Source organism: Myzus persicae, unplaced genomic scaffold (assembly GCF_001856785.1).
Source record: "Myzus persicae strain clone G006 unplaced genomic scaffold, MPER_G0061.0, whole genome shotgun sequence".
Lineage (NCBI taxonomy): Eukaryota > Metazoa > Arthropoda > Insecta > Hemiptera > Aphididae > Myzus > Myzus persicae.
The window spans coordinates 240,268-266,660 of record NW_019101224.1 but is presented as its reverse complement, the minus strand read 5'-3'; the positions used below and the strand labels follow the sequence as shown (position 1 = coordinate 266,660).

The 26,393-nt window shown below is 28.7% G+C and overlaps 1 protein-coding gene across 7 annotated transcripts in view; it reads right to left on the bottom strand.

Annotated features, from left to right (window-relative positions):
* The window catches only part of LOC111028271 (tyrosine-protein phosphatase Lar), a 153,394-nt gene extending 133,137 nt beyond the window's left edge, over window positions 1–20,257 (bottom strand). For 5 of the 7 annotated variants that reach the window (XM_022306852.1, XM_022306853.1, XM_022306854.1 and 2 more), the window contains exons 1-2: window positions 19,926–20,257; window positions 17,093–17,158 (exon numbers count right to left, since the gene is read on the bottom strand). The gene's annotated coding sequence lies outside the window, so the exon portion shown is untranslated. The remainder of the gene's footprint in view (window positions 1–17,092; window positions 17,159–19,925) is intronic. The other 2 variants (XM_022306858.1, XM_022306856.1) reach the window with 1 other exon arrangement.
* Window positions 20,258–26,393: the final 6,136 nt, after the last annotated feature.

The window sequence follows — 26,393 nt, the reverse complement described above, 5'->3', positions numbered from 1 at the left end:
AAATTAAAATGATATTGTTTTAAATTATTTGAATAACAATATTTGAAAGTTATTCGAATAATGTTACTCTAATTATGGTCTATTTTATTTGAAAGAAAAAAGGAAAAAATTGGGTTATGGTTTATAAAAAAATCATTATATAGTTCCACGAAACAATAGTAATAAGACATTATAGAAAGTAAAGTCTTAAAATCAAATATTTTTGCTGTACATAGTTATACATATAAATATTTGAAGAATTTGAAATTTACATATTATTATTAAATATTTAAAATGTATAAAATAAAATACAAAGATAAATGAAATGAATTGCATTTATTATTAAAATGCCTATTAATGTAAAAAGTAAATTAATATTACAATTTTGGAATGTATATTTTATCTTAATATATATCTTTTAAACTTTACCTAAAAATAAATTAAAACGATTAAATAATTAAAGTTAAAGTACATAAAATAATAATAGATAATTATACTCATTTTCTTTAAATTTTGTAGTAAAATATTAATATCATGAAATATAAGTAAATAAATCGCTCATATATGAATCAATAATTATAATATTATAATATTTTCCAATGATACAATCTAGTATTACCTAGTATTTTATTGTTTTAAAGTTTATTATCTACATAATGAACATTTCTGACTTTCATAATCATTAACAAAATTCCATAAAATTAATTAAATTTAGTACACATTATTGTTTTGTTGACAGCAATGGTTAATTTTTCAAAAACCAATTTCGATACACAAAAGATGTTCAAATAAATATCGAGTGTGAAGCACAAAATAAAATTTGTTATACGTCCAAACGCGTATGTTCTGATGTTATCGCAATTGAACGAGCCCATTTAGATTTGAAAGGGACGATGAAAGGGGGATGCGAATATATCGGGGGTTCGGACAATAGATATTTCGTACAGTTTGACAATGACGACATGGTCGGAAATCGGAAATTTAATACACTCGAAAAACACCTGTCCGGGTAAATCTGGTAAAGAGAAATGAACATTGATTTCTGAATTAAACGATCGAATTAAGATAACTGCGTACATTAATAAAATACAAAAATAGCTTTGTTTAATAATTTTCCACGAACAAATTAACAAATTTGATCAAACATCAATTATTTATTGCTAAAATTTCGAAACTTACATAATTATACTCAATAGAAATTTATTACTAAAATTACATATTAAAAAAAAGATAGTTTAACAAAAAAAATTTAAAAATGTGTATGAAGATATTTTATAAACAATTTTTTTTTAAATTTGTTTTAATCTAATTAAAAATAAATTGTATTGAATTTTTCAAATAATCTTAAACATAAGAAATTACATTTTTTATCGCGATTACTTAATAAAACTTGGAGAAACAAACATTAAAATTTTTAATTACAACAAATTTAGTTAGTATAAAACCTAATTTTAATATGTGTATGATTCTCAATTATAATGGTTATTAAAAATAATTGTTAGGTAAGTAAAATCTTAAAAATCACTTTATTAAAAATATAAAGTAAAGCAAAAATGAAAATGAAAAAAAATAAAAATAATTTTCTCGTTTTTTCATTGTTAGATGAATTCTACAATAGAATTTTGTTGTTTAATTTCCTACCACAAAACCTTATTTACAGACAAGGCATCTGGTGTCTATCTGCTACACCCTCTTTTCTGCAGTTTTTTTTTTCTAAAACAAGTCTGATTGTTTTGGGACCCGGGCATTTAATAAAATATGGTCTACCAGAACTCCCAATTGAAAACCGATAACCCTTCTCAATATACGATGAAATACGAGGATATCAAACAATGGTTTTTCGTCTACGGAAACATGTTTCTTTATGGATAATTTGTTTTCATAAAAAGAAAAGTACATTTAAATGTATTATGAAAGTAATATTACGTACTATAAGAAATATTAATATAAGTAGAATCAGTTTCGAAATTAAAAACAATAATGTCATTATAATTAATTTCATATATTTATAGTTGATTATAACATAGTGACTTTTAAGTTACACTTAAAACATTTTTGTTTCAGATTATGGCTTTACACATGACAATAAATTAATTTTTTTTTATATGATATGAGGTATATGTAATATAAATAATTATTAATTACTAAAACAAATTAAAAAATAACTTCCTGAAATGTGATTTAAGTATTTTGAGTATCAAAAATCAAAAATACGAAATATTTAGGTATCGTTATAAATTTCAAATAAAAATAACATGGTATTTTAAATAATAATGGCACCTATATACTATACAAACTTTTAAAATTACAATAAAAAAAAGATATTTTCTTAATTTCGAAACTAAAATTGGTTATAATAGTTTATAGAGAAACGTTAAGAAAAATTAAGCATACTCATAGGTACTACGTTACCAAAAAAACTAAAAATACATCTTCCAAAGAACCAATCACATTTTTTACGTACTTTTAAAAGAAACTCTTTTATCTTGATTTTTGTTGTTCAACATTTTATCTGCCTTTAACCAAATAAAAATATAATATCGTAAATTTTCATGATCAGTTTTTCCGTTATTTGAACACTATATAAACACAGGATTTAATATCGAATCGAAACGTAAAATTTTATAGACTAATAATATCCACTCTTAGGAATTTCACCATTGTTAAATTATGTGATTTCACTCTTGGAAGTGGTTTACCATAAATTGCTCGATAGCTCCAAAATTAATAAATAATTTACCACCGATTTATAATAAATTTATTTTACAAGTGTCATCAAATACAATTAATTTTAATACAGCGAAATGAGAATGATTTAAGTAAACGAATTTTCAATTAATATTAAAATATAAATATAAATATTTTAATTTTCTTGATAAATTCCAAAATTATCATTAATAACCTAACCATAATACACTTTTAAGTTAGGTACTATTACTTTGATGAACGAAAACTTGACGATATTTTTAATAATTAATAGAGTAGTGTTTTCAAGAAATATACTTAAATTCTCATTTCATATTTTGGATAACTTTCAATTGTATATAATTATTTCCCTTGAGATTCAATAATTCAATGTTGAAAATATTATTTAAATAAAAGGTTTCAAAGAAACCAACATTCATTAGACATTAATATTTAATTACTTTCTAGATTATAAATGCCTTAAGTTCTAACATGAATAAAACTAACAGCAAGTTTTAAATATTAACATAGTATGGATACACCTATATAATATTATATGTAATATATAAATATATCTTCCGAAATACTAGATTAAATAAATTAATGCCCTCAGTCAGTTTATATTTTATATAGGTAATTTATTGGCATTTTTAAATCGATTGGATATTAACAATTTATTTTCCATAATAAACTTGAGTGAAACCTTTATGAACTTTAAAAATCTATCGAAAAAACCAACATGCATATAAACTTTGACACTAAACTAAGTTATTATGCCGTATATCATGCTAGTGTGGGCCATTATGAACACTATTTTGCAATATTTGGATTATGGCGAATGTTATTTTACCCTTTGGGGAAGCTCACGCATGAAACGTGTCGATAATAATTCATCGAGAAAAAAGCTAGGGTCCTTTAATCGGAGGATATGAGGTGGAACGGGGTACCTGGGGAGCACCTGCTGCGTATGGATACCTGTCGTAAATAAAACGTGGGTAATGCGACAATATATCCGATAGGGTTTATATAGAACACCCTTCCCCATCCATTTTAAAGTTGTATTGGACCTAATAAAAAAACCTGTTAATCTTCGATCGAATGTACCAGTACATTTTATGCAAACCCAACGAGCACCACCCTCATACTGATAAATATAATATAGAATGGGTGAAGTATTATTATCCCGGACCATAATCGAAATGTAAATATATGTATATACCTATATTAATAAATAACTTTTAACACAACTTGTCCAGTTTACTATGGTCCTGTTTGTAATTAAAATTAATATTAAATATTATTTAAAACTATACAATTATGATTATATCAAGTATATTTATGTGCACATAATATTTATAAATTACACTAAAACTGGCTTCTAACTTTTAAATATAAAATATCTAAATCTTATATAATACAATTTAACATAAAATCATACACACTTCAAATTATAATATAACTATTTGGTATATATACCTACCTACCTACCTACCTACCTACCGTCAAATTACCATACTCTTTACTGTTAAGTAAAATTCATAATTCCAAAAAAGTGTAGCTGACGAAACTATACAAAATAAATTATCAATATTTATAGTTGAAATTAAATATGGATAAAAGTATGACTTTAATAAGTATTAAGCATAAGATATATACATTAGCTGGAGTTATAATAACAAAAAAACACTTTTTACTTATGTATGTATAAAGTATTTTTTAGACATTATGTCACATATTATAAGTTACTAAAATTCTCTTGGGAAAATATGAAACTCTGTGTGATATATTGTATATCATATGATTATTATTGTGTAACACAGAAATTGTGTACAGATCGACGTGTTAGTATATCCACTGAGCCAACGGGCTTTTCGCGGATGTATGTTATTGACGGAAACGTTCCCAAAGGGGTTTTATTGCTCCAGCCACACCACCAAAATTAAGAGTAAGAGGAGTAGAAGCTTTGAACACTTGTACGTCCGTTTTTGGCAAGACTCATACGGATTAACTTGTCGTTGAGCTCGCACTAGACAAGAGAGGATGGCTAGGAAGAAGACGCTTTGACACGACAACCGTAGTTTAGGAAACTGATCGAAAGTTCAGAGAAAAACAAATTAGTTTTTGCGACTAAAAGCGAAATGACGATAGTTTACCCATACTTATACTCCAAAAATTCTATGGGTCATCTCACTTGTCCCAACGTATTAATCATTTAAGATACTAAGAACTTATATTATTTATAGCACATTTTTTACTTAATTAATAGTAATAGTTGTAAAAACATTAATTAAAAAAATTAAATTAAAATTCGAAAAAAATATCATAAAAAAATGATTTATTGAAATCGTTTGTAAGATATAATCATTAAATAAAAATGAGCATAGGTACAAAATTGAGAATAAAAGTACCTAATACTCAATCTAAGTTTTTAATCTGGTTTAATTCATCAAAATATAATAAGGCATAAGCTATAACCAATGTAGTAAATAATTAATAAATAAAATAATAATAAATAATTTTTATTTTATTTTTCATTAAATACTGTAGGTGCATATTTTAATTTATTTATAGAATATTATATCTTTTGGGTATTCAAGTATTTTTCACAAGACTAGCTCATTATTTTATATTTTGTTGCTATATTTATTTTATTTATAATACAAATATACCTAACACAAACCACATCATAATAAGTTGGTCCTTAAATATAAATTGAAATGCTAACATTGCTACCCCTCAATAATATTCAAAACAGTAAAAAAATATGTGTACAATTTAGTCACAAAAGTATAATCGTAAGGGTGTGTTACGCCTTCAAGAATTTTTAAATTTTTAAAGGGGTAGTTTTTGTTTTTTAATGTATACGAAATACTAATAAAAATAGGAAAACACAATCAACAGAACAAAATAAATTTCCTAACTAAAATGTATCTTACAGTTTTTTAATAAATCTTACCATTCCTAAAAAATATTAAATACACATACAGCAGTAACATTGAATAAGATACTTAGTTCTCTCACTGCATATGTTTTACTTAACATAATATTTTACACAATAAGAAAACTAAATATATTACATTTTACTAATAAAAATTATAAATCATAGAATAGATTTAAATTTTAAATGTTGTAAATGATATGTAAAAAATTGTTAAAGTTTTTTTTTAAATCCATATACTATATACCTATGCTATAATTTAAGAGCCACCATAGTCCATAATATCCCATACATAGGTTTATCATTATTATACATACGCTCATGGACATTCAGAGAATATATTCATAATACTAAATGAAATTTTTGACATTTTTATAACACTATAATAGTGTATTAGAAATTGGTTGATTTATTGATGATTTTATTTCTTACTAAATAATAAGAAGAATAAAACAAGTATTTTCACTGTTAATTCTAAAATCGATAAAGACTGGGTTTTCGTTAAAAGCGGATATTACGCCGTAAAGTAAAGAGGTAATATCCGGCGGCGAGCTTAGGATTTATAATCCCGCCGGTGGAATTAGTCCTTCTGATAAATTATCCTCCGGCAAGCGTTAGCAGGAAGTATAAGATCGGAACGGGCCTCCGGAGACGTTTCAAAAAATGGTCAACGAAATGAAAGCAATTTCAATACTTCTTACGGATGTACACTTGATTAATGATTAGTTTTTAGTTTCAATTAAAACACTTTTATTTATACGTGCAATATATACCACCCAACTACATATATATTTATTATTTATGACACACGGACTTAAGTCTAAAATATTTAAATAACGCAGTCTACAAGTATTTAAATACATTGTCAAAAATCTAAGCTCTAAGCTGTATGCGGTCGTTATAATTCAATACTACTGTGCACAAAAGTGTAGACATTATCAGTGTATCTACTTTGTATACATCATCTATCTTCGTGTGTGTGTATGCATGAAATCTTTGAAGTAAAGGACTTTTTTATAATAATTCCTATTATTAATTTTTATTTTTCTATTTCTTATGAACTGTGCTAAGTTAACTCTCGTTGACTAAAATATATTGTATAGAGAAGTAAACTTAGTGATATGTGCTCGTAATTCTTGGATATGTTTCGGATTTTCGAATATTTGTTGTATTTTCAGTATTTTTCCAAAAATAATTAAATAACTAGGGCCTCTTAAACATTTAAATAACTCTGGAAACGTAAAAGTAATTTCAAATAGAAAAACATAAAAATTAAAATTAACAACACTTATTTTTAAATGTTTTTGGCTAGTGAAACTAAATTTATATTAAAATAATAAATTAAACTTAACATTATTTACTTCGCTAAATAATTACAAAAAAAAAAAAAACCAGTTTGAAGTAGTGTCAATGGACGCACCCTTCAGTCAAGCCTCCAAACCTTGTAAAAAAATCTCACATTTAATAATTGTTTTATTTTATTACAGATTGTAAATTTATTTATATTATAAAAAATGATTTTAATAAAAAAAAAACATTATTTTAGGTAACCTAACCTACCATATATCTCTATTCGCTATGTATAAAATATATAATATTATAAATTATAATATAATATACCTAACATATATTTAATTAATTAAAAATATAATCATAATTATTAAAATAAATCATTATAGTTTAAACTTATAATTTAAACAATATAATATGATGTAATTGTGTTGATTTCTTTTGTATATTATGTTTTTTTTAATCAATTTGTTTGACTATATGTTAATAATAACCAATTTAAATTTGAATAGGTACACAAATTCATTTGTAGATAATTACACATAAATAAAAATGAGTCTTTAAATTGTGTCAGTATAAATTACATATAACATCAAATTCATAAAATAATTTAATAGGTTCGTGAAAAGTGGGAAGTAATACAATTGAATACTCTTTTGGAAAAACATTTTGGGTACTTAATAAAGCGAGTAATGTATTGGTTTTAAAATGTGTTTTTTTACTGTTATCTTTTCTATGAACACTTTCAGAAAGTTTCATGTGGCACTTCTATAGATCGGAAATCGAGTATATAGACGGTACTTTGAAGAGGTAGTTTTTCGATTTTCTCAATAGTTTCTCAAAGCATGAGGAAAAATAAATAAATAATAATGACAACCATCGAATATTTGAAGAAAAAAAAGAATTGCAATGCTTTGATCAAATTCAGCTCAGCTTTGTTTTTTTTAATTTTTATCAAATTGAATACCCCACACACAACTATTTTGCGCTAATGTGAGCGAAGCGAGAGAAGTGCTAACACTCACGTTCTGTAATCTGAATGTTGTGAATATAATTTTTCACAAAATCAACTTAAAACTATAAATATAACAAAAAATAAAATAATTTACTAACCTACTTATTCGGCTAATTAATACTATAATTAATATTTAAGATCTAAATTCGCATATGTATATATATTTAAAGGTGAGCTAAAAAAAGGTATTATATTTTTTTCAAGTGTCGAATTGTATAGATGCATATAAATTTATCTATCTACCTATATATATATATATAACAACATAATTTAAAAATGTAAATTCCTTGATTCAAGTATATAATTTATGATAATTTAAATAATTTGTCGTTCTAAGAAAAGTACTCACGCCTAATAAAAAGTAAAGCATTCATGATACATTTAATTTAGGTATATAATAACAAAAGCAAAAACTACCAATCCAAGAGAGAAAATTAAAACAAAGAAGCATATTAAATATGACTGATTACATTTATTTGCATAGTAATATTCAACATATTTTTAGTCACTATTTTTTAGACATTATTATGAATTACAGTGAAGCTGATGGGAACACCAACCACAATATTGCATTGGTCTATCCCGAGTTAATTTATACAACCATTATGTCCCGCAATACATATTATTGTATATTATGTATGCACGGGGTAATTTTTTGTTAACCTATACTACAAAGATTACGGAAAACGAGTGTCTCACGTTAAAAATTACCTACATCGTACAACAATACTCTAGTTTAACATTTGTTATTATTATACCAAAACATTCTTTTTATCATTATAAGCGCGTATATGGTTATATTTAAAATGGTTATATTTATTTGAAAACGAATGCAAACAAACGACGCAGAAACAAAATCGTGCACATGAGCCCCCGCGTGTGTATTATATATCTCAAATATTATTATGAAAGAGAACAACGCAGTAAAATAATCCGTATAACGGTGAATCCAATAATAGCAAACTTGAGGTTACATTTTCAAATCATCTGCATCTGTTAATAAAAAAAAAACATTTTTTTCTCATTTCTTCTGACAACAATGAACGCGCGAGCACAACATGATTCCCGCCGTAATTTGTAGTATACATTATTATTTCGCAGTGAAAAAGAAACGGAACAATGTTTACATTGTTTTATATATGTATATGAGCGCCATAAATAATAATTAGGACTATGAAATTGAAGACATTTGCATTTTTTTCCAAAATAATACAATCTATGTCCTATGGTATTTTAATAAAAAAATATAATTTTTAATCATTAAAAATGTTTGATTTTTTAGGTCGTTTTAGTTTATGTTTCATAGAAAAACAAAGAAAATTACTTACCTATTTTTCATGTAATGTGTAACGAGGTATTAGTTGATTACAAACATTTTATTTTTACTTATAAATTTTAGTTTTAGATGCTAAAAATGTATTTTATTGGGTTAGATACGTAGATGAGGCTAATTTAACCTAATCCAGCCATTTCCTTTAATACGTGTTGCTGTTCGCCAAGCTGTTGACATAGTCTAATCTGTCAATTTTGTTATAATTCAAAATACAATGAAAAAAATGGTGACATTAATGACACCACAATCTTTTACACATCTTTAGACTCAAGTCAAATCTGAGACTTAGAATTTTTACCAATAGTATATCCGATGGTCATAATTAATTTGAATACATTTTTTAATTTGTATTACATTTAATCGGGCGATAAAAAATTCTATTACGACCTATGCTGTTTGTCTTTAAAATTCTTAATAATAGTAATACATCAGAACAATTCAGTAATGACACATGAATACGGTTTTATTATAATTATAGACAAACACTTTTTTTTGGCAATTTTTTTAATTTTAGTGATATCGCTACAATCACAAATAACGCCTAGATAATAATAATATAACGTAAAAGATGTTACCTAAGACTTATAATACGTGTTTCACCGACTAACCTAATATATAATAAATGTTCCAGTATGTGTGCTTGTGACTATTTATAATCAATAACAATAATAATAATAATAATAATAATAATAATAATAACATTAATAGCCAAGTAGTCCGAGCGTTTGATTATTATTGCGCGACTGTCAGAGGTGGGTGCAACAGCGCAGCAGCGCAGCAGCAGGGGACATAAGGTAAACACGCGGCTATATACACAATACACATCATACATATATACACGCTTTTGACGGACCCATAACGCTACGAATACCGACAGCGGCCGACGTTTGTCTGTCGATCCTGGTCCTGCAATATTTGTCGACGTTAATACGGCGGCGGTGGCGGCTGCTGTCCCTAGAGCGATCCGCCAAGGATAATTGGAAAGCACGTTACCACGCACCACGCCGCAACATTTTCCTTCCACCTGCGGCGGACCAGCTCCCTCTCTCACCATCCCCGGTATCTTAACACCACGCCTTTCGAGGAAAACAAAAAAATAATAATAATAATACCTTCTCCCTCCACCATGATTCTGAGCTAACAAAAACCGTTCCAACGAATAATAATATTTCGCTTCCGACCAGAATTACAAGTGCGCACGTCCTCGCCCTATATATCCGTAAGCGTGGTGTGAGCGTGTGTATCTGTAGTTCCACCCAGCCACCCACTCACCAACCCACCCTCAAAACAGTGGGGTTCTTTCCTGATATCTCCTCCCTCTCTCCCTCTCTCTCTCTCTCTCTATCCTATCAATGTCAGTTTCCCCTTAGACACACACAACACGTTACGCATACGAAAAACACCCGAAAGCGTACACACAAACACAACACCACCCGCGGCGGCGATAATGATAATTAAGCGCTCCGCGTGTGCGGTGTCGGTGGTGGTTCGTGTTTAAACGTTTTTGTTTTTAAAACGCTCATTCGTATTCGTCGCGAGGTAAAAGCGAGCGTAGTTAGGCGGTGGTGGCGGTGGCGCGTTAGGTGATTTGGCCCCCACGGGGACGGACGGTACGCCCGACGAATATAATAATAATAATAATAGTAATAATATTTCGCCCTATCGGCGGAGGAGGAAAAATTAAAAATAATACGAAGCCCGAATAATACCCGCTACCGCTTTAGGCTACCTAACGCAAATCCATCCCTTCTCGGCGAGGCCATCGTATTTTATCCGCATCGCAATCAACGAGGCCGCGTTGTCGTAGCACACCGTCAGTATGACGACGAAGATGTCTTCGCTGTACGACTCGATGGTGTATATACACATACTTCACGGTCCGTTTAATATGCCCGGCGCGACGCAAATTTTCATATTCCCAGAAGATCGCACACCCCACTTTCACTGAATACTACTGTTTTCTGAGGAAATCCCCTCTTTTGCAGGCTTCGTCGACGAAGAAAATATTCAAAACGATAAAACTTTTATCGGGAACTCAACGGTTGCTTCATCTACTCTTTTCCCTTTCGTTCGATTACTCTCTCGGGTAATATCACTCGCGAATATTGGAATATCATGATACCTACACTGCATATAATATATTATATATACGTACTAACTGATGCAGTACTGCAGATATTTACATTATATTTACAAGTGTTGACAAATTTCTCAACTGACTTGTATATATGTATATGAAAACCCAGAGAACCAAGATGAGAGCTGCGGCCAACCTATTCAGCAATAAATTATCACCACAAATATTGTCATAATTATTATAATATATTATCTATTAACTATACCTACAGATGTCAAGGTTAATTATTTAAGATCGTCAATATCATGTTGACATGTTAAATGATGTGTATAATGAATCATTAATAATACATGAAAAATATCGAACCGATAATATAAAATTTATACATAAACTATAAAAAAATTCAAAACTGCTATGTATCCCTACATACATTTTAACTTCCAGTGTGTGGAAAGCAACAAAAACATATTTACAAACAAAACAATATAACCCACTAAAAACATTTAAATTATGTTATTATTTAATCCTCTGTACATAAATAAAATTACGTGAACCTCAACTATTATTTTATTCATAAAGCTTTCATTTGTAACGGAAAAGAAAAGTATTCATCTTATAACAAAGAATATATTATTTTTATTAATACAGTTGAAAACGAATTTAAATTGGCATAAACAAGCAAGTAGGTTTTCGTCAGAGATTAAATTATGACATTTCATACATAACAAAAAAAAGTTAATTCAAAATCCGTCTGTCACAAAAAAGTATTCAACTTAGAAAAAGTTTACTTTTTTTAAACTAACTTTAGTATTATATTCTAGAGATAATTTCATTAGTCTCGTGAATTACTTCTTTATCAACAAACTCCTTATATATATATATATATATATACAATGGATAAATAGCACTAAAGCAGATTCGTTTTTATTTTCCGTCACTGTCCATCAGAAATCTTTTAAATAAAATAATTCAGTAAGTGCCAAATCCTATGAATTTCCATGAATATCACGTAACATTAAGTAAAACGTTGGCGATATAAAATATATCGAGTTAAAACTAGTTTTATGTTTTGTTTCAGAAAGTTAGTACCTAATATATATATATTATCTAGCAGACTTTATCTACCCATTATTATATAAAATCCAAAGTATGCCACTCGATGAATATTCAAGAAAGTGTAATAAAAAAAAAGTATGGTTAAAATATTAACAATATGTTCGATGAAGCTAAAAATAAATCGACCAATAATAGCATAGTTATAATTCATATTCTCTTTTTCAATTTTATCCAAAATATATACACGAACGTTTCAAAGTTCAGTGTACGACCAGACCGCACGCAACCTGATACACAATGTAATCAAGTTACATATCCCATGGGGACCAGGTGAACTTAAACCACTGCATGTCCGCCGGACAATTAAACCTATGTCCAGCAATGCCACCTAACCGTCATGTACGCATGTGTATAGGTATAATATGAGTACGGTATTTTTTTTTTACCAGTTAATAATATCGACCTCTGTTGGCGGACCAAATAAAACCGACATAAAATTCCGATCCAAATCGGAAAAAAACGACAGGCGAGAGCGTGGGGATTATGACTGCACATACATTATGCAAGCAGAGGAATGAAATCGATTATACAAACATTACGAAACAATATATTACAAATACGTTCCTTGCTACTATTATTGTCCCGTGTAGGTAGTATAGGTACTACCTGCCTATGCAAGCACACTCTTGCCGAGCTGATTCCCAATGGACTACTGCAGCATATCCGCATGACGAAATTGTAGAGATTTTCGCAATTTAGTGAAACGTATACGTATACATTTAATAGTACATATGACGCATTTGCAGTGCAGACTAGGTACTTAATATACGATGCGACGACGATGATTCACGTGATAGGGGACACAAATGACATCAAATAGAAAATAAATGAGTCAATCGATAAGAAAAACAAATATCGACCCGTACATATAATATCTTCGTATCATTAAGGAATAATACCCAGCTGTCACTACACAGTACACACAGCTCTTAATAAAAAAATTAAAATAAAAAATACCTAGTGGTCAATGCCAGTGGGGTTAATATACTTAGCACTTTAAAGGTTTAACCACCCAGCATTGATCTCGAGAACCATTTTGTGACTAGTTTTTTTTTTGCAATATTATTATGAGGACATCATTATAATTTATAACCTCATCAGGCTCACAAAAATTACCCAAAAAATATCCAGCCATGCCGCGCGCGGGTTCAAAAATTCAAGCCAAGATTTTTGACTGATCAATTGGAGCGTAAAACTATATTCTATTTCATAATATAGTAGGTACATTTTTAATCATGGAAAATACATCATAGACTAATTCTGAAGATAAAATGTGTGATTTCAAGTGACCCGAAATTGGGTTGCACCCCGTAGTTGAATTGTGACGAATACATAGGACCAGAACTAAACCAAATGTTGTTGCTTAAGACTTTAAGAGTCGAAAATGAAGAATTTTATACACGCATCTGCAAACTCAGTGTTATTATGGCTAATATTTTATAATAATAAATTGTAATAAATTATAATTTATAATATATATACATGGATTATAATAATGATTATTATAATGATTATAATATATATGGATCCGAGCAAAGCCGGCAATGATGAAAAACTATGGGTTCGGCCAAGCGTCTATACTGCACCGAAGTTTGCACTTTGAAGTTTTTTCAAAAACAGTAACTGAATGTGCTATTTGAGGGTCGTCATTATATAACCATATATAGGCGATGGTTGTGGAGTCCTACGGGGTGAAAGTGTAACGAGCTACCGAACTGACCGCGGCGGGAACTGATGCAGGGACGGACGGACAGACGTCGACGACGACGTTGAATTACAACGCCGAATTATCTTGGAAAAGTGACCCCAAAAGTTATCTCTCGAGCAGAGGCGGTCTACCGCTTGTATAAACGGTAGGTAAGGTTCGAGCAAGCGATAAAGCTCAAAGTTAGGTGCACGAACTTCAACTGGTCCCCCCTCCAGATAAAGGCTATTACGTTGTGTGTGGGTATGTAATACCGACACCGTAACACGATGGTTGCATCAGTATATACAACGTCAGTGACCACGACGAAAGTCCAAAACATCAATAATGACCAGGACTCGTATCTTAACGATGGCGGCGGCAAATATCTTGTCGGAGATAGTAAACGTGATGTCCGCAAACAATGTTGTACATTATGTTATTTATATAAACATTTTCAAGGCTCAAATCGACGGTTTTATTGTCTTATAAATATTGGAACTTACTATAATTGAAAACATAATGTACCCTGCAACTGTAATATTATAAAGGCATGTGAACTGTGTCAGTAAAACGGTATTAATGAAATTATAGTGAGTGAAATATAAGGATTTATAATTTAACGCCTGAAGTTAAAATGTTTAATACCAGAGCATCCTAAGAATTGTGCGAGATTAAAGTATTAGGAAGACGGACAACTGACAAGCACCCACGATTTAAGTACAATGGTTATGGTTTTGATGTTTCAAGGCGGTAGGGGTATTCTTTTATATATCTAAGACTGGAAAATATAAATCAATATAATAATTTAAACATGTATTTTTTTAACGTATTGACGTAATCATAGGTACTCTAATTTTATAATAATCATAATTTTATTATACCACAGTTTGAAATATATATTGAAACCTGGTCTTAACTACATTGATGTTTAGTGACGTTATGATAGTTTTACGTTACAATCATTTTTTTAAGTCCAATTTATTTTTGTGAAGCCTTTTTTTTTTGGCGATCCCATGTATATAGTTACTAACTTAACATCAGACTATCAAAACTGTCTCAATGGGGATGTTAACTATTGGATAGATACGTAAAACCGTATTATACACGTGAACTCGTACGCAGGTGGACAAGGCGTTAACTTTTCGACTTTCTTGCCTTCTAGGACTCGCCCACTATAATATAATAAATAAAATTTGCTGTGAGCGAAATAAAAATTTAAAAAATTGTAAAGTGTAAGTAACCATTATTTATTATTATCTTCGTTTACTAGCTGCATTCCTAACTCAATTCCAAAAGGGGAGGAAGCTGGTTTACAGTTGTCTTTTTTCCAATGAATCCATGAGTATGAACAAATATAAAGGTTTAGAAGAAAATAGTTATACCAACCTGAAATGAAATAACAATAGATGAAGACTTTGAAATAAACTATTCAATAATAGTAAAAATCAGAGAAAAAGATTCAATTAAGTATTTTTTTAGATGTTGATATAACTTTAAAAAACATAATATGGCAAAAAAGTAAGTTAATTTTAAAGGCTTATTTAATACTAGCTGATATTGTGCACTTTGTTGCCCGTAAAAATGCCACGACTTTAATTATAACCACCACATAATTACCAAATTATAGTTACCTAGGTAAATACAATATCTAAAGCCATGTTATCCCACATCATCAGAGACAACATTTAACAAAATATTATGTACATTATACCTAAATAAATATTATATATTATTTATTACATTTGTTTCTTTAGGTTTTCAATACAAGGTGGTACATAAGAATTACTTAATTTCATTAATTAAGTACCAATGTGGTAGAATTTTTTTTAATGTTGATTGTGTTTAAACTAATAATCATTTAAAATATTTTAGTTAATGTAAGCGTTTTAAAATCTATAAAAACTTAATCAAATAATGTACAAAAGCGTTTTTTAATAAGACACATTTTCATTTTTAATGGATGCAGACTAAAATTCTAAAAATTTAGAAACTGATTGACTAAACATTTAAATACATTTAATAATAAATTTGTACATTAATAAAATTCCCAAGAATTCAGACAGTTGAATTCTTTGTTATACCCTGTTTCAAAAGATAAGATACCAGGTGGTCACGGGCAAAAGCAGTTTTCTTACGTAAATCAGATATATTCTCTTTTGAAACAGGATATATATTTTTATTTTCACATAATAATACATCCTAGTAAATGTGCAATGTGTGCTGCGCTCTGTTGGTTTATTTTCAAAACTTACACAAAGTTTTAGATAATATCTAGCACTCATCAACAAAATATTTAAAATATATAATACTACACAGCGTGTGGCCAGCCAAACTCTGAACTCTGAATCCTGATATTATAAATATGTTCTCCTCCCACCCCCCTCCCACCATAAATAATATCAATACCTAGCATTCGAATGATTATATTATTATTTATTATAATGTAAGCTCAACAGATGTAATTAATTTTACTAACTAATAACTTGACAATATTGTTTCAGATACAAATGAAGATCAACAATGGAACCACTATGTGAGAACCAATTGTACATCGGTGGCATCTAAACCTTGGGAATAAATTATTAAAATCTTTAACATCACTACAACTTACAAGATACATTTAACACTTAATGCTAATACTGTTTAGTAGGTACAATTAAAACAATTATATAGGTACATCGATCAGTACTAACAAGAAAGTACTACAAATAACTAATTATAACTATTAAAAATTCATTTACATTAGATTATTACATGTCATCAAATTAAACACTTATTTTGCATTATTTTTAAATATACCAGTGATATAGGTACTATTTTCTTATCTCATTCATTAACATAAAAATATATGCTCAATTTGTATGGTTTGCTATCATGCTATCGTGGGTCCTTAATTCAATTAAATAATATATGTTATTACTTATTATATTTAATGTGTTATGTTTATAGTATAAACCACAGCTCATGCTTACCAAATGAAGAATTGTTTTGTAAATAAGTGTACCACACTGAAACAGTGTCAAAGTAATTTAAGACATCTGAAAAAAAAATATAATTGATATTAAAATAAATTATGTACCTATTTATACTTAAACTAAATAGGTTATGTTGCATATTAACAGTAACAGGTCTAAGATTTTATTTAGGAGAAATCCAACATTTTTAAGAACAATATTAAATACATACAGGGGCGGTCTGGGCCACTTTGCCTCAGTGCAATTACACAGTAGTCTGATGTCATATTATGTCACCTGGGGGCTGGTACAAAATAATCCACCTGGTATAATATTATTATTGTTGAATTTTTCAGGACCTCTTCAATTTATAATACCATAGAGAATACCTTAGTAGTAGACCAACAGGATCCACTCTGCTCAACTAAACATTAAATATTTATAGCTATAGTATTTTTATGTAAAATGCATTATTTTTTGGGAAGTTTCCAGCAATGCTTTTCAAGTAAAAAATCTGTTTCATATATCAAAAAATAATAAAAAACTTAACTTTTATTTTGCATTTTTATCAGTTTTGAGTAATATTTATTATAATATTGTAAATTTTTAATGAACACTTATACGTGATACACATTTTTTGATTAAACATACCTAATGTTAATTCAAAATATGTTGTTCTATTTATGATTTTGATACGTTGATAACATCTTTATCTTCAAGTAATAGCTCTAGTAGAAGTAATAATTTCTTTTGTCGCTTCAAATACAACCAAATAAATAGTTGTAAATAAGTCTACCATGAGTTACCTACTAAGGTGATTAATTATTCCTTAAATTATTAGGTTAGGTTAGGTAATATTTACATAATATTTACCTAAGTGAAAATGATAAATCTATACACCACATTTATACTTTAGATTTTATCCATGATTTATGATTGAAGTTAGGTACAATATAGGTAAATAAGAAACAACTAATATTAGGAACCTCACAAATACTTAAATTTTAAAAACATTTATCCCATGTTTATTATGGTAATTGGTGAGAAACCAAAAGTCAAAAATTAAGTTCTAAAAATATAGGTTGTAATAGTATAGGGCCGATTTTTTGTTATTTATAATGAGCCGAATGGATCCCAGTCCACCCCAGATTACATAATATTTATAAAAACACTTATATTAGTTACACAGGTTGCTAGTGATATCACATCATGTTGGTTTAATTGGTGATAATATAAGATGAAGTTACACACTACACTATGTTGACTTATAAATACAAAGAATAAAGTAGTTATTTCTTATATACCTATCAACCAATACATTCGTTTACAATATCTAATGAGCCACAACTTTTAGGTCAAAAGTATTAAATAATAATCTTAATTATTAATTTATAGGAATTAGACTAATGGACCATGGGGGAGGGCAACTAGACTCATCTGCTACCCTAACATCTACCATAAACATACCACTACATGTAAACCCGTTAAATTTAATTTATCACCATGATATGTACTTAATAACTAGGTAGGCTCGTAGGTAGGTATTTTATAAAATGCTTAAAATGGCAATAAACACATATTAGTCAGTTTAGAAATACAACCAAAAATTTAAATTACTACAAAAGACTACAAAGTTGTAGTTTTTTGTGATCAACTACATAGGTAAGTGAATGATTATATTATGAAAAGTGAACCCAAACATATTTTTAACTGATATTATAGTAACCCCCACAAAACATTTGTTTAATTATAAAATACTGATTAATGATGACCATAATATACTTATATCAGTTGTTAAATGCCTTCTACAATCAACTTTTAAAACAAATTTGATGTACACAAGAAACGAGACATGAAATTTGAAATGTCATTATAGTTCTTATATCAAACATACATCCTTACATACTCTATAGCTGACTGGTATTTTTAATTATTAGATCTCTGCTTACTCTGTTATTGTTTCCTATCTTATGATAGTAAAGGATATAGCCTTGATGAAAAAACTCTGAAAATATACTATTTATTTTAATCTACCTATACAAGTTAACTAAGGGCTAAATATATTCTACTATCAAAAAAAATATTGAGTGTTAGGTAGGTATAGGTACACTTAAAGTTCTATTTGCCTCAACTATATTATATGATTTTTATTAAATATTAAATAACTATAATGTATTGTACCTACCTATCACACAATATTTACTAAATCAACTTCTTAAGATATGATTGAATACATAATACAATATAATACTTATGAATGCAGAAACAACCTATTGGAATTCAAATTAAAAGAACTCAAACAAAGTAAATATAATATAAGATATTCAATCAAAATCATTTTTAGCGCCTAGTCCAGATATTAACTTAGACAATACAACTCCATACATTTCTAAAGCAATAAATGTGAATTTGAGTTTAAAACTAGTTTTTCTAAATTCTTGAAAAGGTCAAAAAAACAAATGACAAAAGTGACAAAATGCGATACAATCAAAAGTATTTCTAAAATTGTACAACAGTTAACGTATGGTGTGTGTCAAAAATGTTGATACGGTTAGTCAGTCACTGCTAACTATCCAAATCGCGTCTTATCATCCTCGCCAGATGCCCAACCGATCGGTTTTTCGGGAGGTTGCCGGAAAATTTGACGAGTGCTAGATTAGATCACGAGAGAAGAAAAAGGGAAAAATTCAAGTCAGAATGCCTAGTGGCGAAAATCAATAGCGACCTCGGCAAGTCGACCGTTTAGTCAAGGGTTTTTTTCGCACCGCCGCCCCTACGAATGACGACAGGGTGTGGGTGCCGGGTGGAGATGGGGTTGGCGGGGTGAGTACAAAAAAGGAGTAACTCTTACCTCGGCGGTCCCTTCGACACGGAGCTCCAATTTCGTGTATCGTTCGAAATGTTACCGGCACTCAGCCTTCTGTGCTTGTCACACAATAATCCAAATACGCGGGGCACACGGGTGGCCGGCCGATGATCAAACGGTGTACGATAATTGTGGTTCTCTGTTTCGGTTCCTGGTACAATTTCGGGGACAGCGGAAAAAAACCGATAATTTTGTTTACGATAAAGAGCGGAAGGGACATAAGGGATATAGAGTATATACACACTCACACACACACACAATCACAAACACACGCGCGCGCACTCACGTACGGGGATCGCCACTGCCAAACGAAAACATTACTGCGGCGGCGGCACCTGGTGGACTCTACCAGCGGACGTTAGCATGGAGATGTGATAACAGAGCTACAGTGCCGCCAACAGACGGCGGCCGACCATCTGTCGCAGAACGCACCCCTTCAATATAGACACCGCACAATCAAATAATATTATTTTGTCGAGACCATAGGGCATAGATCTGTAAAGTTATAGACTTATAGACCTATGGTCGAGACTCGAGGCAAAAGAATATTATTTCATTGACCACTGAAGGACTCGACTTTCCGTTAAAATTAAATAACATTAAAATGTTTCCATAATATAAAGACTTAGTTTAAATTTATATTATATAACTTTATTTAAACTTTATGTTATGAACATAAGTATCATATAACATGGTATCATATAGTTACTAGTTAGTATCTATATATAGTATTATACCTAATGTATACCTAATTTTTTTTGAGAACAAACATTCTGCATGAGCTAACATTTTTTTTTAAATTTTCAATCTAAAACAAACTTTACTTTTCATTCTCGGTACAATACGATGAGATTCAGATGCAGGTCGATTTAAAAATAGTCCTTCAGATATACGAAAATTGCTTACTGCTTACTAAGTGCTTACAAAGACACTATCAACGTCATTCAGAGTTTTAATGCCCCAGTGTTTATATCTGCATCACCAGGCCACCAAGGGTGGATCTAACCCAATATAACACGGGGCCGGTGCCGCGGTGGTAGTATATACTATTTAGTATTTAAGCACGTGGGCATAGACGCGCACACGGATACAGCGAATGGTGTTTTTGCTGCATCTCTCGATTTATTTTAGATTCAGTGGGTTTGTGAGTATTTATTTAACAATTTTGAAAACTTACATCGTAATTTGTAAGAAGGTACTTATGATTAAAAATTTAATATTATTTAATTTAAAACAGTATAAAGGTATAAAGTATGTTCAATATTGATGGAATGAAATGATTATAAAATTTTAAATTAATACGAATTACGAGAAGTCAAAGATACCAAAGTCTGAGTTGTATACTAGTGATGAACTTATCAGCATGCACATGTTCAACGATCAACGAACACATATGAACATAACACACAACCATATATGCATTGCCCATTGGATGCCCTTAACCCGTTCTTATATAACTTTATACCTAAGTTAATACTAAACGAATAAACGATACCTTACTCTATATGACTTACATATTATAATCGAATAAAGGTACATAAATTTAACATTGCACTCATTTTACTCGTCTTACATAATATATATGCCATACTGAGAGAAGTATAGGTATATATATTTACTGCTTGGTGCTTATTGTTCTGTTGGGCTGTTAGAACTGTGTGATGTACCAGAATCAATAATATCCTGCTCACGCTTATGGAGTTAAGGACTTAGTCACCCAAAAATATGGCCCATGCCCTCATGTATGATAACAATTACAATCGGTTCGCCACTTTTTTATAACTCAATGTCACGTATCCAGTATTATTTCTAATAATATTTACTCTATGCTTATGCAAGTACCCATACAACTTTTATTTTTTTTAGAATGGGTGGAAAGAGTTTAATCTAAAGTTATTTTTATCCGTGGTTATAAACTTAATACTTATAACTTATATTGTAAGTACGAATGAAAGTATGTAAGCAGTGGCAAGCGATGGGGTCTCACCATGATGGATCACTGTGTCTTTAAATAATCATAATAATATTCAGGTCGCAATAGTACCTACGCAAACTGCAACCTATATAAGTGGCGATGCTGTTTTCCTATAGGAAACGCGTAATTATCGACAAAAATCAAAACAGTATATACCTGTACACATTATTATTGGCTTGTTATAAATATTTTATTTTCATAATTTAAAAAAATATTAGGAATACTATGTAGGTGCTTAGAACGTTGTAACCATCAATGACGGTACAAAATATAGCTATAACCTATAACAGAGTTGTGCAATGACATTATTTTGTTTTCATAATTTTATTTTTGACGTGATAGTGAAATCAATAACTAATAAGTAGGTACTAATTTTGTGTATATTATATAAAATTACAATTGGCATTTGGCTTTGATTAGTTAATACAAGCCACATTTTAAGATATTTCATTTAAATTTCAAATAACCAACATTTAAAAATTCTATATAGGTACCTACATTTTATACATTCGAAAAAAATCAATAGAAGTTTAGGAACAAAATTTTTTAAAAAGGAGTAATTTTAAGAGGACGCTACACTGACATATTTTGTTGTCTCAGTCCAACAGATCACGTTTAGTTTCTTTTGATCTACTGAGCCTAAATTTCGCACTTGTAAGATGGAGACAAAAAAATATGTATGTGCAGCGTACTCTCAAGTAGACATATTAACGAATTAAAATCAGTTTTCAGAAGTCTTATAGCGTAATCAGGTCCATCGGTATTCAATATTAACAAAAGATTGGTAAATTTTGGTTGAAATAATTGACATTTGCAATCCCCTTAGAATTTGGATTTCTAACAAGACCTTAGAGCTTATACAATTGTATAAAAATATATTAAGTTTGTAAAAAAATAAAATTAATATAATATAATAATATACTCCCACAATCCATCGAACCAGCACTTTGTATACTAGTGAATATTTCGACAAAATAATGTACCTAATATAAATATTTAGTGTAAGTATTAATTAATATTGTAATTTGTAAAGTAGATAAATTACAGCTGGTCAGTATGTTGAACGAATTTGGATTGAATTTTTATTTCACAGCACTTGTTATTATAGCTTACTATAAAGAACATACAGTGGCTGAAGTATATACTGTTATAATTAACTTACTACGTTAAATAAAAAGTACCTAAATACGATTTATTTTTCTAGGTATACCTACTTACTTTAGGACTTTCAGACTTTATTATCAAAGTTTAATACTATTGTCTATTACGAATGTTACATAATTTTCTAAAAGTCTACGATATTCGTTAAACGGAGTTATTCCCCATTATAATAAATAAATCATATATGACCTTTTTTAAAACAAAAAAGAAGCTGCTTCTGCCGAATGGTGTACAAAGTTATTAAAATCAATATCGTTTTCATATACTATGCTATAGGGTTTAATTTAATATATATTTTCCAAATAATATTAACTAGGGTAGGACGTAAGAAACTTGGTAATTATTATTACACTTTTGGCACTTTTTAATATAATTTTAAATACTGGGATCATTTTTTTAATTATAGGAGTTTATTAAATTTTTGTAATTTATGTAACACTTTTGGACTGTTATATTTAAGTATAAAGTTAGAAAATTTAAGGCATTTATCATTTACTAAATCACTATTATATGATGTATAGGTACATTGTGATATACGTCTTAACAAATAACAATGTTTGCTAATTAAAACAAAAATTATTTTTTGTATATATAATGCTCTACATAGGTGCTCAAAATGTATTTTGAAAATATATAAAAAATACATAGTACTCATATATTTAGTATTGAATCTTAATATTAAAATTGTAACTTGATTTTATTTGACAGTATTATTTTTCATTTATTTTTCCTGAAATTAATAATGTCAAATTTCAGGTAGATATCCCATTTCCTTTGAAAAAAAAAATAATTATTAATAATTATTTTAACTTATTGATGTTAATAATAACAGACCTCGCAAGATACAATTTAATTTTTTTATTAATTTTATTATTTCATCTAAACGCGGGCAGGATGTTTAAGATAGATCTAATAATTAAAATGTGAATAAAATATAACTGCTGTGTTCAAAAAATACTGCAATTAGGTTTTTTTGTTAAAACTTGTAAAAAATAAAAAAATAAGTTTTAATATAGCAAATGGTGAAATGGACCTTGTTAATAATAAATTTAATATAACAAAAAACTCAATAATTAAAGAGTACTTGTTTTCTCATTTTACTCGTGTTTCTGTATCCTTTCTTTTAACTTTTACCTACTCAGTACTAATGTACTACCGTTATTAACATAACTTTTGTACCTATTCATAATACACTTATTGCTTGGAGATAATATTATTAATGAAACAAAACTCCTAATTCTATTCAAAGTATTATAAAAATATAAATTATTTATATTATGTTTGCAGAAGATAATAATGTTTTTGGTACCTATTTATATTATAATTAAATTATATAAATAATAAAATACATTTTAAATAGTATAATTCATTGTATTTAATAAAAAAAATGTTTCAGCACGTTTTTTTATGTTGGTACTTTCAGGTTTTCCAGTTTGTATAAGAAACTAAAGTGTAAAAATCCTCCGTTGATAATGCAAATTGTATTTCGATATGTAGCCATCTATATTTTTGAATTATAATTTATACGTATCTACCTAATATTATAAGTTAAAATTGAAGCTTTTATTGTAGTTGAAAACTCAAATTATTACTTTTATATTAGGTACTTATACTTATTGTGTCTTGTAATCTCCTTTGTGTAATGTACTCATTATTTCAAAATGTATTAACGAGTTTGGAAATATTTTTTATACTACATAATTTTTTTTTTATTGATCTTAACCCCCGCAACTTGGGCCATTAGTTGTATGTAGGGGGGCCGGTTAGTTTGAACATGTGCTTGTGTATGTGTGGCAAGGATTTGTTGCTAAAAATCCCGGATGGTATCATAATTTTAAAACATTAAAAAGCTTCATTTTAAAAATATATATATTATTTATACTTTATCGTTATAATGTTTTACTTTTTTAATGACAACATGGATTTTTAATTCCTTATTCAAAGCAGAACAGTTTTTAGAGTAGGTACTATGTATAGTGTATATACAAATTGAATTTTAGACAAGTAGTTTATGACCTATGAGTTATGAGAATTTAAAGTTTTGTTGAGTGGTAGTTTTGTAGTAGTAGTACAGAGGTGGGAAAAATGTTGGTTCAATATACTCCGTTCATCAAAACTTTAAATACTTATAAGTTTATAAGTCATAACTAATAAATTACTTATCAAAAATTCTTTTACAGATCGAAATACTCCAAATTATATCCCACTTAGGGATATGAAATTAAAAATCATATGGTCATTCAAAACTTAAAAAATAGTAACGATAAAATGTAATTGTTTTCCAAAAATTCATAACTTAAAACTTTTTAGAATGCATTTTTTTTACTATTTATAATTTATAAAATCTATGCATAGACGAAATTGTATAATAAGCATAGTGATTGTTTTTTGTTTAGTCATAATGTGTCGACCTGAGTGACTTGAGGGAAGAACCAGCCTGCAGTGAAGTCACTTTGGCATGAACCAAATGTAAAAGAATTAATTAAAAACGTTAGTGTTCACTGAAATAATAAGTGTCTAAATGAATGGTGTTAAATGAATCACACCGTTTATATTATATGATTTATATGCAAACAATACATAATATATATTGTACATAAAACGTAGTATAGGTACTGATTACTAACTATACTGAAGTAATTTTTAAGTTGTATTCCAAGTTTCAACCTCTCTTTCCGGAACATAATGATATGCATCGTTAGCGGATGACGACTTTTAATTATTATTATAGAACTGCTATAATGTTGTCTATAGGTACGCCAATAATTATTAATTATTTAATATTATGATTTGATGTCACTGCACCTCGTACCTAAATTGAACACAATGTGTTTTTAACATATAAATTTATCGATAAAAAACTAGTAGGTTATTTGAAAAATAATATAATATTATATGGTTTTGAAAAACTTATTTGGGTGTACCTAATATGAATCTTATTTGCTAATGAATATAAAATATTGGTTTCGCACTTTCACAGTTATTATAAAGCTAGGTATTTGTCATTTTTTCTTAAATTTCTTTTGAGTTTCTGCGATTTATGTTTATATATAAACATATTCATATATACCTAATATTATTATTTTATTGTGATGTAATGAAACCATCAATTGTGTATGCTATTCATAATTTTGTAAGTTCGTTTACTAATAACGTTCATTGTTATTGTAATTTATCAAATTAACATTAAATGTATACCTATAAATCGATTCAAATGGCATTTGATAAAAATAATATTTTAAATACATATTTATTTAGTCAGCAATCAAATTATCCATTAATATACCTGATTTAATTTAATATTAATTTAATGAACT